The sequence below is a fragment of the Miscanthus floridulus genome, unplaced genomic scaffold (genome assembly GCF_019320115.1).
Source record: "Miscanthus floridulus cultivar M001 unplaced genomic scaffold, ASM1932011v1 fs_644_1_2, whole genome shotgun sequence".
Lineage (NCBI taxonomy): Eukaryota > Viridiplantae > Streptophyta > Magnoliopsida > Poales > Poaceae > Miscanthus > Miscanthus floridulus.
This window is the reverse complement of record NW_027097052.1, coordinates 13,683-27,212: the sequence shown is the minus strand read 5'-3', so window position 1 is coordinate 27,212 and position 13,530 is coordinate 13,683.

Genomic DNA, 13,530 nt, shown 5'->3' with positions numbered 1-13,530 from the left:
ACCATTCTCATCTTATATGTAGGAAGCTTCATGTCTTCGTTTTGTGTACATCCATGACCTGTCCATATGTGGCCTTCGAAAAGAAAAGGTATATTTACATCAAGATATTATTTCGCATATAAATCTTGAAGGAATTGTCTAATTTTTTTACAAATATTATATTATTCTAGACCTAGAGCTTAAAAATAATATAAAAAAGCTATGAACAAAAAATGACAGTAAATATACAAATTAACTAGAGTTCATGTGAGCCAAGTAAGTTAGGCAAAAAAATCAATCTAAATTGCTAGAAAAAAATAAAAAAAATCAAACATCATGCATATATCTCTAGATCTACATGAGAACAAAAAATCAGTGAAAGAAATGTATAAGTAAAGTTTGAAAAGAGTTTAGGGATGCCACAAACTCACCTCTCAAACTCAACTCCTTCAAAGGTTCAAAGGGCAACCCCCCCCCCCCCCCCCCCCCCTCTATTTTTGCTATTTCTCGCCTCCATGTAAGCTCAACAATGATGCTCAGCAACACTGTTACGAGGAGGAAAAAACATATTTAAGGGGGTTATTTTTAGGAGCGGTTGACTAAGAACACCGCCCCTATTTTTGGATTTGAGACGCGGTTCTCTTAAGAGAACCGTCTTAATTTGATAATCTCTTCTAGAGACGGTTCTGTAAAGACGACCGTCCCCAAAAATCGTATTTTCAGAGACGGTTTTTTTAACAGAACTGTCCCGAGAAATGGATACGTTTCTAGGGCCGGTTTTTTTTCTAAGTCGGCCGCCTCTATTAGAAAAGGGAGACGTATGTAAAAATCATTTCTGTGCTCAAGTAAATGGGGGCCTGATTTAGGGTGTACTGTTTGGGACTGGAGTTGAGAAATTGAACCTGCAAAAGACAGCTTCTTATTAACATCCAACCTAATCAGTAAAGCTATCATGAGTTAAGTCGTTTTTCACCTGCCATGTCCTTCAATTCACAACAGTAGTAATAACTTTGCCCTCCCATTAACATCCAACTTAGTCACTAAATCTATCAAGCAGTCCGGTGTTTCAGATTAAACTAGATTTGTATTATACAATTCAGAAAATATAAAATAACCTTTAACATGAGAGCTAGACGGTCAAGCTTGCCTAGTTTTCACAGTTTTGATGATCAATGATATCTGATTTTGAGTTGAGGGCTAGTTGGAAGGTCAAATATATATGTAGACTTATTCACTCTTAAAAATTTATTGAAGAAACCTAGTTGAAAACAAGTTCAACGTTTTATGTTTTTTTTTTTTTTGTAAGTTGCATCTCAAGACAGCGGTTACGACAGATAAAACCAACAACCACTAGTGAATCCGCAAAATATTATTATAATAGGATTTCGTATATGGAAACTTGCAAAGCCATAAGCAGCCTGTTCGGCTGGTGCTGATACGATCGTATACGATCGTAAATTTTTACTGCTGGCTGGTTTGTTGTGAGAGAAAAATACTGTTTTGGCTGGAAATTTACGATCGTTTACGACCAAACGAACAGGCCGTTATAAGAATTTGAAAATCGTTAGCAAGGCACCGTATCATCTTGCATTATCAGGTGGCGGTTCAATTCGTCGGCCTAGTAAGGTATTTTCCCTGGCTGTTTAAGTGTTTATTATAGTACTATTAGTACAGGGAACACAGAGTGAGCACAATCTGCTTTATAAATTCAAAGAAATAACACTTCAATACAGTAGACGGCTAGACGCTGCAATTACCTGAATAGACTGCACAAGCACAAGATTGTGCACAGGTAATAATAAAAGTGAGAGGCAACGCTGCAATTACTCGAGAGTCAGAGGACCTGTTTGGTTGCCCACCACAATAAGACCCAGAAACCAAACAGACCCAGAAACTTGGGGAATTCCAATGGAAGTGTCCGAAGTACTCCCTCCGTCCCTACAAAAGAGTCGTTATGAGAATCGTGTTGGTCAAATTTCCTCAACTTTGACTAGGTTTGTAGAAAATACGTGCAACACTTATATCTCCAAATAAGTTTATTATAAAAGTATATTCAACGATCCACCTAATGATACTAATTATGTACCATAAATATTAATATATTGCTAAATATATTTGATCAAAGTTAAAAATTATTGAATTTATAGGAAGCGAGAATGACTCTTCTTTGGGAGAGGGAGTATTTCAGTTTTGTCTTGACCAGGTCAGCGTCATCAGTTGAAAGATCATCCTTCGACTTATGTATGTAACCACCGATTCCTGCACTTGATTGTCAGTCAAGTCAACAACGGCAACTAGCGAGAGGATGCAAATCACCCAATCGAACAATACGAGATGCACAACACTGGGCATGTCCAAACTCAGCAGCGGGATCATCATAACCTCGTGTTGGAGGCGACACACATGGGGGTTTGCAGCACAGAGTTGATCCGAAGTGACCACAGCATCCTCGATTCATACCCACTGCGTTCTGTCGTCGTTCTGGGTTGCCGCCAATGTCCCCAAGGTTACAGTTCAACCAGTGCCGGGCGCCATGGGGCCGAAACCCTTCCCGTCATGGCGCGCAACTTCAATGAGTACCAGCCGGCGGCCACCTTCGGTGACGCACAAGCTGCGGTAAAGTGTCACGAACGTCAATTGGATAGATCTCACAGCTCCAAAATCACAGTACAATATGGAAGTTCCAGAATGTTCTAGAAGAGTCTAGATACATAGCGCTAGTACATGGAGGAGTGACAAGAATAAAGGATAGAAATCTATCCTAAGCTAGCCTCGAGCAGATGCTCGCCTCGACTCGAGCTCGCGCTCGCCGCCGCTGGGTTCGTGTTCTGGTTCTTCGACCCTGCTCTTTGGTTGGTGATGACCCTTTTGTATTGGACTGCACCACTGTCTGATCTCCCAAGTAATATTGATATTCAGATCCATCAGTAAGGAAGGTCATGTGTTGTTGTTGGTCATTCGTATGTCATTTGCCCACAAGCCAATCAAATTGTAGTAGTGCAATGCTTCAAAACCACCAGGGTCCCATTGCACTAAGAAACCCTTCCTGAGAGAGAACTTATTGCAGTGGACCACCTCAAAATCCTCAGATGAACTGTGAATAGCAAACCTCCAAGTTTCTGCTATGCTCACATGTACTGTAGCATGCAGTACAGAGTGCCATGGTTTCTGCTCTTGTATGCATAATTCAGACAAACATGTCTTGTGAAATAGATGAACACCTCTACACTTTTCTTGAGGTTGAGATGGCCAAGGGATTATCAACTGCACAAACACAATATATAGACTGCTTGTAATCATGTCAGTAACAGGTGGTGGCCAAGGTTCAGGTATTGCTGATGATGGCTATAACTGCTGCATCGATAACCCAGCATTGTTGTTTTTAACCATGACACGCTGATATGCATCACCTTGGTCTTCAATTTGAAACAACTCAAATCTGTGCTCTGTGCATTTAAATATGTGACATGCAGATTTCCTGTTGCATCTACTTGGTTCTGCTCATTAACAGTTTGCACCCAAGCCATTACTGCGACATCGACAACAAACTCTGAAGAAGCTAGATTGCAAGCGCTGCTCATACTAACATCCTTTCCTCCTTGAATTACGGCTTGTCCCCAAGCCATTGTTGAGATACCCGAAATGAAGAGTAAACCCATTATGTCATATGTAGATTTCCGGGTACTTGCATAAGCTTTTGGCGCAATGCCTGAAACTGAAGTTGCACCAATTTGCTTTTTCCTTGGCATATTTCCATTAGCACTGAAAACCAAGTATAACTTAACTGAGATGTGGCAGAAAGTGGATCCACAGTAAACTCTTAATAATGTTAACCTCGATGGACCAGGCTTGGAACTGTTCTCTCCAACTACAATTGCAGCTTCATTTGGATTCAATCCAGGGATCTTACATGTGGAATATAATATGTTGTCAATCGGAACTTGTAGGTCATCTATGTCCCAATGCTTCCTGCACTCCCACTCCCAGAATTTCCAATGAAAGCACTTGCCCATAAGCATACTCATTGGTTGAACAGATAGATTGCTAACACAAAATTGCAGAAGCATCATTCTGCAATTGGGTGGTGGCCATGGAGGCATCAGCAGTCGAGACATCTCCAGAACCTTTGCTGCCATATTGCCTTGCATGTCTGTTTGTAACAGTTGAATCATTGTATGCCGCAACACTGAAATGGAGTGATGAACTAGGTGTGCCACAACACAAAAGAAATTGTAGGAGATACCCTGACAATTTTCTTCAAAACTGAATCCACCCCTTTCATGGTCAGCAGTAGAATAAAACAATTTAGGAGTGATGATCCATTCACAACTCAACTTGCAGCAGGCTTCAGAGTCAAATAAAATAGCATCATGGCATGACTGCAACAAGACAACTGGCCTCCAGAAATCCAGTATGACTGCACCAGAGATATACACCATACATTTCCAATTCACTTCAGCAATGTTGATGCCCAAGAATACCATGACAAAGCTACTAGCAGGATGGTGGCCAGAAATGTTTCTGCACGCATAAGACACCCATGGGGGCTTCCAGCCATGCATCAAATAAACAGACTGTTCATCAGTTACGTTGCCCTCCACAGAAAGCTGGCAATATTTCCACGGTACTTCCGTCCAATAATTTGACTGAAGCAAACCAATCCGGTCACTATGACACCACCACACCATGTCCTAAATCTTGCAGCTGTCTGTACATGTGCTGAAATTGCAAGTGCTGACCTGATGCATGTTTTTCTCATCTCTACGCCCTGTTCGCTTGACTGATAAGCCATGGCTGAAAGTAATGTTGACTGATTTTTTGTGAGAGAAAAATATTGTTCGTTGGCTGAAAAAGTACAGCTTATAAGCCAAGCGAACAGGGCTACACCTCAAGCAGAAACCCACTGACCAATTGCATTTTCCCAGACCATGAACTAAACACTGCTGTGCATAGAGGCCATGGAGGTTTTGGTGTCTTGCTACTTTGCATATGGTTGGTTCTACTAATATTGAGCAGATTATTGCCCAAATCTGAGATGCAATGGCGACACAATTCCACTGACTTGCAGTAATCACATGAGGAAGTATAAGAAGCATGCGGCGTTACCTCAAACACAATCAGGTCAGGACCGGCACTTGCAAGGACCTGCAGCCGGCACCTGTGGAAGTCCTACAGGTTTTCGGCTGTGATGTCAGCTCTGTATGATCCACTGTACTCTGATCCATCAGCAAGATAGGCTCCATAGCTCCCAGTGGATGCAGCAACCAGAGCACGGTTGTAGATAGGCTTGGACTTCGTAAGTGCTGACTTCCAGAATTCATCTCGAGCTTCAACAGCCAGTTTTACACCAGCTTCAGGATACTGCATATGAACCTCCTTGACGAGGTGTGGCCTGGTGATGAGGCAAGCGGTGCTCCAGAGCGGGTCGTTGATGTCAGCGCCGAGCGCCTCCAGCTGTGTGGCGAAGATGCCGTCGATGGCTTCGGCGTTCGGGTCGCGACACGACATCGAACACTTGGCGTGCATCTCCCAAAGGTGTTCTGTGATCCCGATAGATATGGTGGGGGAGACCTCATGAGGCAGCGTAGAGGTCGAGGAGGTTGTCGAGGATGCCATTGTTGTGGTCGGTGTCGCCGGCTTGCCGAAGACGGAGTCGGATCCGGTGATGTCGTGGTCAGTGACCTGCTCGGTGGTGCAGAACTGGAGGGCAAGGGAGATGTCCCGTGGTGGATCTGTCGTCGTGGTTGCCACGGAGGGCGCAGAGGAGGGCATCGCTGGCTTGCTGGTGGTCGAGCTGGTGACTTCGTGCTTGCGTCCGTTGGAGTTGGTGGTGGAGATGGAGAGGACGAAGTCCGGAGGTGGAGCGGGGGTCGGGGAAGACATGGGCGACACTGAGGAGGTCGTCGTGAACCTGCTGCTTGGGGAGATCTTGAGCTTGCTGCGGAGGTCCTGCAGCGCCGATGTGTTCGCCTCCAAGGTCTTCCTGAGCGAGTCGTGCTGTTGATCCATCCGAGACTGCATCCCCTTAGCAGCTCAGCGACGGCGCCGATCTGTCCCTCCATCGCCATCAACCTCTTCTGCTCCCTCGTCTGGTACTGCGGCCGCAACAGGAACTCCGGTGGCGCCGCCAGATCGCTTCCGCGACGAACCGAGGCAGCCTCGAGCAGATGCTCGCCTCGACTCGAGCTCGCGCTCGCCACCGCCGGGTTCGTGTTCTGGTCCTTCGGCCCTGCTCTTTGGTTGGTGATGACCCTTTTGTATTGGACTGCAAGTGTTCCTTGACTATCGGGCTGGGCCAAGCCGAGAAAAGTTTAGCACGCCGGCCCACTGCTTCTCCAATCTGGCCAGCCTAGTCGATAACCCATGAGGTCCCTGACATGAAGTCCTTGCACGCGAGCATACATGTCCAACGGGTCGGCCCGGCCCGGCCCAACATGGGCCCGTGCCAGGCACCGTCGCAGGGGGACGGGCCGGCACGGCACGCCGTGCCCCTCCGAGTATCGTGCCTGGCCTTCGGCCCAAGCACGACCTGCTGGGTCGTTTTTTAGGCCGGGTCGGGCCAAGAAGCACGGCCAGTCCAGCGTGTCGGGCCAGCCCAGGGCCCACAGAGAGCGCGAAGGGAACGCAGGGGCAGCCGTGGAAGGTGGCGGCGGGCGTCGGCGTGCTCGTCCCTGAGGCGGATCCGGCTGGAGGCGGCGGCCGCGCACCCGCGCGTGGCAGGAGGAGGCAGGGGCAGCCCACGGGAGGTGGTGGTGGACGCCATCGAGGAGGATCCGGCCGCGTGCAGCAAGAGGAGGTAGGGCCGTAGGGGCACTCCACAGAGGGGGCGGGCGGCACGCCGGTCGTCGGATCTGGATCCCGACCGGCGAGCGGAGGTGAGGAGCCCCGAGCCCACGGTGGCGTACCTCACCGGTGGAGTGAAGGAAGGACGGAGGAGCGAGCCAGGCGGGACACGGGGAGGAGCGAGAGTGCGACGCACGTAGGGGAGCCTACGGCGCCGCACCTGGCCGGCGAACGAAGAGAGAGAGCGAGGAAGAGAAGAGATGCAAGTCGAAGGCGAGAGTAGCGATGCTGCTCGCGGCGCGTGTGGGAAAGGGGAACGACGACTGGGGATACGAGGAAATGAGATAGGGTTAGGGGAGCCAGGAAGGTGAGCTAGGGGCGCGGCCACATTGGGTTGGTAGGCCGGGCCGCCAACGGACCGTGCCGTGCCGGCCCACGTGCCTGGGGTAAGGCCCAGGCACGGCCCGTTCCTCTGGGCCGTGCCAGCCCGGGCCCGTCTCACCACCGGGCCAGGTCGGGCTTGGGCCAGACCAAAAAAACGGGCATTGGGCCAGGTCGACGGGCTCGGGCTGCATGGGCCATATATACACGCGAGGAGAATATGATCGCGGAGGAAGCTATCCTGTGGAAAACGGACGTACGAGACCTTGGGGCCGTCGTCTCCAAGATGCCGTCGCAGAACAAGAAGCCATGGGAGTAGTCGTCCCAGCACAAGGAGTTGTTGAAGGGGACAACTTCATTGGTCACCCAGTGGATCAGATGGGTGCAATCATCGTCGTCCTGGTAAGGGACCGGCAGGAGCTTGGTCTCCCACCTCTCACCGCCATCATCGCCACGGGCCCGCGACGACGAGGAGCGGAGCAGCCACAGCTCGGTGTGGAACTGGAATGTTTTCGGAGTCCAGCGTACGCCCAGATGCGCCACGACAAACCTGTCACCTTCGCCGTGGCACAGCAGACCGACAATAGATAAAATTGAAGAGCTGAAACTAAGAATCAAGCAGCGAACCTTTACCAAACATTAGGCATGAAAACGGTTGGAAACGGTCGGAAAACCTCTCAACCGTTTTCTATTTTTCCATTTAAATACGAAAACAAAAGCAAAAGCGGTAAAGTCGGACACGAAAACGAACATGAACTTACGAAATATCAGGAATATCGAAAACCAACTAATTCAAGCGGAATTATATTGAACACGGTTGGTATACGAAAAATCAATACGAAATATTGACCCGTAGAACCAAGTGCATAACAATTAATAGGTGAATAATAATTAACAAGTCCTATAATTTTCTTAGAAAGTATCTCCATTCGACACCATGTAAGAAAAATATGATTTCTCTAAGGCAACAAGTGCTGGTACGCGATTAATATACCGCTAAAGCTTTGTTTAATTTTTTTGAACATCTTAAAGACCTCAAATGAAAAAACTAAAAGCAAGAAAGTTGTAGATCACGTCGAAAGCTACAATTTTCATATTAAAAACATTTTCATCCAAGTTCGTATGAAAATGATATAATTTTTCTAAGACTGGACTTTTAGCGGACCAAATTTGGTTTAAACCGAATTTCGAATTCGGGATATTCCGAATTTTAAGTAGAAAACGGTCGGAAAAGTGTCATAACCGTTTTCGTTCCGATTTCGAAATTGATGTTCCGAATTTCGAACCGAATTCGAATTTGTCCAAAAATACGAATTCGATCGGATTAAATGTAGAAAACGATGCGGTTCGATACGGGATATTTCCGTACCGTTTTTATCCTTACCAAATAGACCATATTTTCCTTTTTTTAGACGAGGCTGGACATCCGGCCCCCCAATGCGTTCAAACGTAGCTCCCACCACCCAACCGTGATCACGATGCACGGGCTTAGGTTGGCAACGAAAGCGGTATCCCTACCCTTCAACTGGAGTCCAACGGAAGCCTATTCATGCCTGCGTAACAGAAGGGGAGAGCGCATGCACGCTCACGTCCGTGCTGCCATCTCGTGGCACGCCCCCTTTCAGTCTGAGAAGGATGAAAGGCAGCAGAAGACGATAGGAGACATCAAGACGAGGCAGCAGAAGGCGATGAGAGATATGCCGCATCCGATCTACTTTTAAAACATCTAGATGCAACCCTTGCAATATATGTCTAAAGACAGATGAAACACTTGAAACAACATGCATCTGAAACACTTGCAAAAATACCTGAAAACCATTGTAAAACATGTGCAACATCTAGATTAAATAATTACAACATATGTGTGAAACACATGCAATATCTAAATAAACACTCTTGCAATATACGTCTGAAAAAACAGATGGAACATTAAAAACAGAAGCTTACAACATACGCGTATAACCATTACAACATATGTAACATCCCGATGGTTTATCATTCTTGCAATATGCAAATGATACAATTATTTTTATGGACCATGATATTGAACAAGCAAAAAATATGATGTTGCTCCTTTGTACTTTTGAACATTATCGGGTCTAAAATATACTTTCATAAGAGTGAGATTTTCTGCTTTGGGCAAGCAAATGAATATGAATATCAATATTCACAACTCTTTGGTTGTAAAGTAGGATCCTATCCCTTCCGATATCTAGGAATACATATGCATTTTAGAAAATTAAATAACAAAGACTGGAGGATCATTGAAGAAAGAATTGACAAAAGACTTTGCGGTTGGAAGAGCAAGTTTCTATCAGCAGGTGGCAGGCTTGTGCTAATCAATTTTGTGCTATCCAGTTTACCGATGTATATGTTCTCTTTCTTTGAGGTACCTCGAGGGGGTCTCAAGAAAATAGAATATTATATATCAAGGTTTTTCTGGCAAAATGATCTGCACAAGAAGAAATATAGACTTATAAAATGGGGTTTAGCGTGCCAACTAGGGAACAAGGAGGTTTAGGAATTCAAAATCTAGATTTACAGAATAAGTGCCATCTAAGTAAATGGTTATACAAACTTTATAACGAAGATGAAATGTGGCAAGAATTATTACAAAATAAGTACCTAAAAAATAAAACACTTTCCCAAGTTCATAAGAAAGTTAGCGATTCTCATTTTTGGATGGGCTTAATGGCAGTGAAAGATCAAATTTTAAATTTGATGAGGTTCAACTTAAGGGACGTTTCTCAAATCAGGTTATAGGAAGATACTTGGTTAGGGAACCAACTCTTAAATTACAAATTCCCAAACTTGTACAACATAGTTCGGAAAAAAAAATGCAACAGTAGACGAAGTATATATTCAACACTATTCCCCTTAATGTCTCTTCTAGAAGGGCACTAATTGGAAATAAATTGCTGGAATGGAATAATGTGATTGCAACTATTGCGAATGTAAACCTACAAGCAGGAAGGATACTATCACATGGACCTTAAGTAAAAGTGGTAGTTTTATGGTTAGGTCGATGTGCAGATACCTCATCACTAATGAGATCAAAGTAACACAGGAAATTTGGTATGTCAAGCTGCCACTTAAAATCAAGATTTTTCTTTGGCTCCTCAAAAAGGGCATAATACTAACAAAAGACAAGCTAGCTAGAAGAAATTGGCAGGAAGCAAATATTGCTACTTCTGCAGTAATTTTGAGACTATTCAACATCTGTTTTTTGAGTATAGATATGATAAATTTCTTTGGCGTGCGTTGCATATGGTGTTTGGCATTACCCCATGGCATACTGTAGCAAACCTTTTTGGGGAATTGGTATAAGCATTGTGGAAAAGATTCAAGCTTGTTATAACTACTAGGGGCGGCTGCCTTCTGTTGATCCTTATGGCTCACTAGAAATGACAGTGTTTTTGATAAGTGCAATCCTAAAAACATTTTTGCAGGTCTTATTCAGGGGAACATATTGGTTTCGGTTTCGGGTTAGTTGTAGCAAAGTGAAGAAAAGAAAGATTGTCTACAAAGCTTGCTAGACCCTGTAGATATCAGCTTTGGTATTTTTTCCTCTTATGGATGGCCCATTGTATCTAGGATTGCAAATTGATTTTCTGTCTTTTTAGTGAGTCTGCTTTAAAAGTAAGTGTGAGAACCTCTTGTAATAATTTGGTATGATTCCACACCTTTGAGCGAGGATGAAGCTGGATGTTTATTCCATTATCTTAAAATATGCAATATCTCGATCTACTTTTGCAATATCCATATGAAACGACTGCAACATACCTATGAAACATTTAAAACACTTAAAACATAGGCTTGCAACATGTGCTTTCAAGCGCAACATCTACTTGCTGCTTGGACGAAAAAGGAGGCTTGTCGATGCGAGCTTGACAGCGGCGTGGATCTCGATGCCACGAAGTGGCGCGGAGGTCACTGGTGTGGAGCTCGTCGATGGCACGGACCTCGTCAGGGGCCGCGGCAAGTGGATGGAGCGCAGACGCGACGGGAGGCACGAATCTGGGCGGGGACACGCGGCCCAGGTGAAAAGTCCTAATGGCTAGAGGGGGGTGAATAGCAATGTGGTTAGTCAAATAAACGGCAAAGCGAGTGTAGCACTAGCCTACTAAAAATGTAAGCCACCTACCATAATTCTAATTGCTATTGTCTCTATCCACATAATGGCTATGTCACTACACTAAGTTAGTGAGCTCTCAAAGACTAACTAAAGAGCCTCACTAACCACTAGTCCCGACGCAAGCTAGCTCTCAAAACTAATTACACTAAAGAGCTTAGCTTACACACTAGGAATATAATACAAGAAAGGATGGTGATGATTATACCGACGTGTCGAGGTATGAGCCAATCACAAGATGGAACCAATCAATCAATCACAAGATAACCATTGAAATCCTCGGACAAGGTGACACAAGATTTTTTACCAAGGTTCACTTGCTTGCCGGCAAGCTAGTCCTCGTTGTGGCAATTCACTCACTTGGAGGTTCACGCGTTAATTGGCATCTAGGTGGCGGCAACCACTAAGAGTAACAAGCAAATCACGCAGCGAAACACGAACACCAAGTGCCTCTAGATGCAATCACTCAAGCAATACACTTGGATTCTTATCTAAAACCTCACAAAGATGATGAATCAATGATAGAGATGAGTGTGAGGACTTTGGCTAAGCTCATAAGGTTGCTATGTCAATGCAAATGGCCAAGAAAGTGAGCTTGAGCCAGCCATAGAGCTTAAATAGGAGCCCCCACAAAATAGAGCCATTGGACTCCTCACTGTATACTTCCTCACGCTGACCAGACGCGCTGATCAAAATGATCGGACGCACCGAGCCAGTGTCCGGTCAATGGATGGCTGCCACGTCGCCCCTTCTTCAAATGTCAGCTGCGCAATCTCAACGGCTAGTAGCCGCTCACGCGCCACTCAAGTGATGACCGGATGCACGCCATGTAGGACTGGACGCGCCAATCGCTCACGCGCATGCCACGACCACGTCAAGACCAGACGCACCGCTCCATTCCACTGCCCAAACTCCGATCGGACGCGTCAGGTCCGCCCTAACCGAACGCACCCAGCGTTAGGTCCTCCTTCTGCTCATTACACGCCACCATGTCAGCGTACGTCACCTGTGACCGGACGTACGCCCTGCGCGTTCGGTCACTTTCACTATGCTGAGTTCGGTCGCGAACCAACAGAAGCCGAGCGCGACCAACAAATTTATAAATGACCGAACGTTGACACCCCGAGTCCGGTCACAACGTAACCTGCGTTCAGTCACTGTTTCACAGTGAAAAACACCTCCTTCACTTCACCAACTTCTCTACCCTTGCTCAATTGTGCCAACCACCAAGTGTATCACTTTGTGCAGGTGTGTTAGCATATTTTCACAAAATATTTTCAAGGGTGTTAGCACTCCACTAGATCTAAATGCATATGCAATGAGTTATAGCATCTAATGACACTTTGATAACCACATTTCGATACGAGTTTCACCCCTCTTAATAGTACGGCTATCGATCCTAAACATGATCACACTCGCTAAGTGTCTCGATCACCAAACCAAAAAGCTCCTATCAAGTTTCACCTTTGCCTTGAGCTTTTTGTTTTTCTCTTTCTTCTTTTTCAAGCCGAGCACTTGATCATCACTATGGTCACATCATCATCATGATCTTCACCATTGCTCCACCACGTGGAATAGTGCTACCTATCTCATGATCACTTAGATAAACTAGGTTAACACTTAGGGTTTCATCAATTCATCAATACCAAACTAGAGCTTTCACCAGGCGCGCGGCGCGAGCGAGGGCGGCGTGGCCAAGGGCACCCGCGAGCAGGGGCAAGCAATGTGTAGGGTGAGTGGGTGACACGGACGGGGTCGGCACGAGCGAGGGCGGGGTCCATCCATGAGCAGGGGGGCACAGTGCGCTGAGCGAGCGGGCGACGCGGGCAGGGTCCGTCCGGATGAATGGACGCCCTATAAGGAGCATTATCAGGTTTTTTTGGTAATGCTTTAGTTAGGGCGTCCGTTCGTCCGGACGGCTTCTCCATTAAAAAATAGTAATGCTTCAGTCAAGGTGTTTGTCCGTTTGGATGGCTTCTCCATTAAAAAAACTAGACGCTCGTTCACCCATCATGGCCTTATCCACCGTGCCCAACTCCACCGCACTCGTCTTCCTCACCTTGGTCCGCGCTTCGTGGCTGTCGTCCTCCATCCTCGGTAGCTTCGGCACTAGTCCACCGCCGGTCTGGCCGACATGACCTCCCATCGACCAGATCGGGAGATCCACCACTGGTTGCGGCCCTCCTCTACCCCGACCAGCGCGACCTCCCATCTCCCCCATAGCCGTCATTGTCCTCCTGCCCACGCGCTCGTCT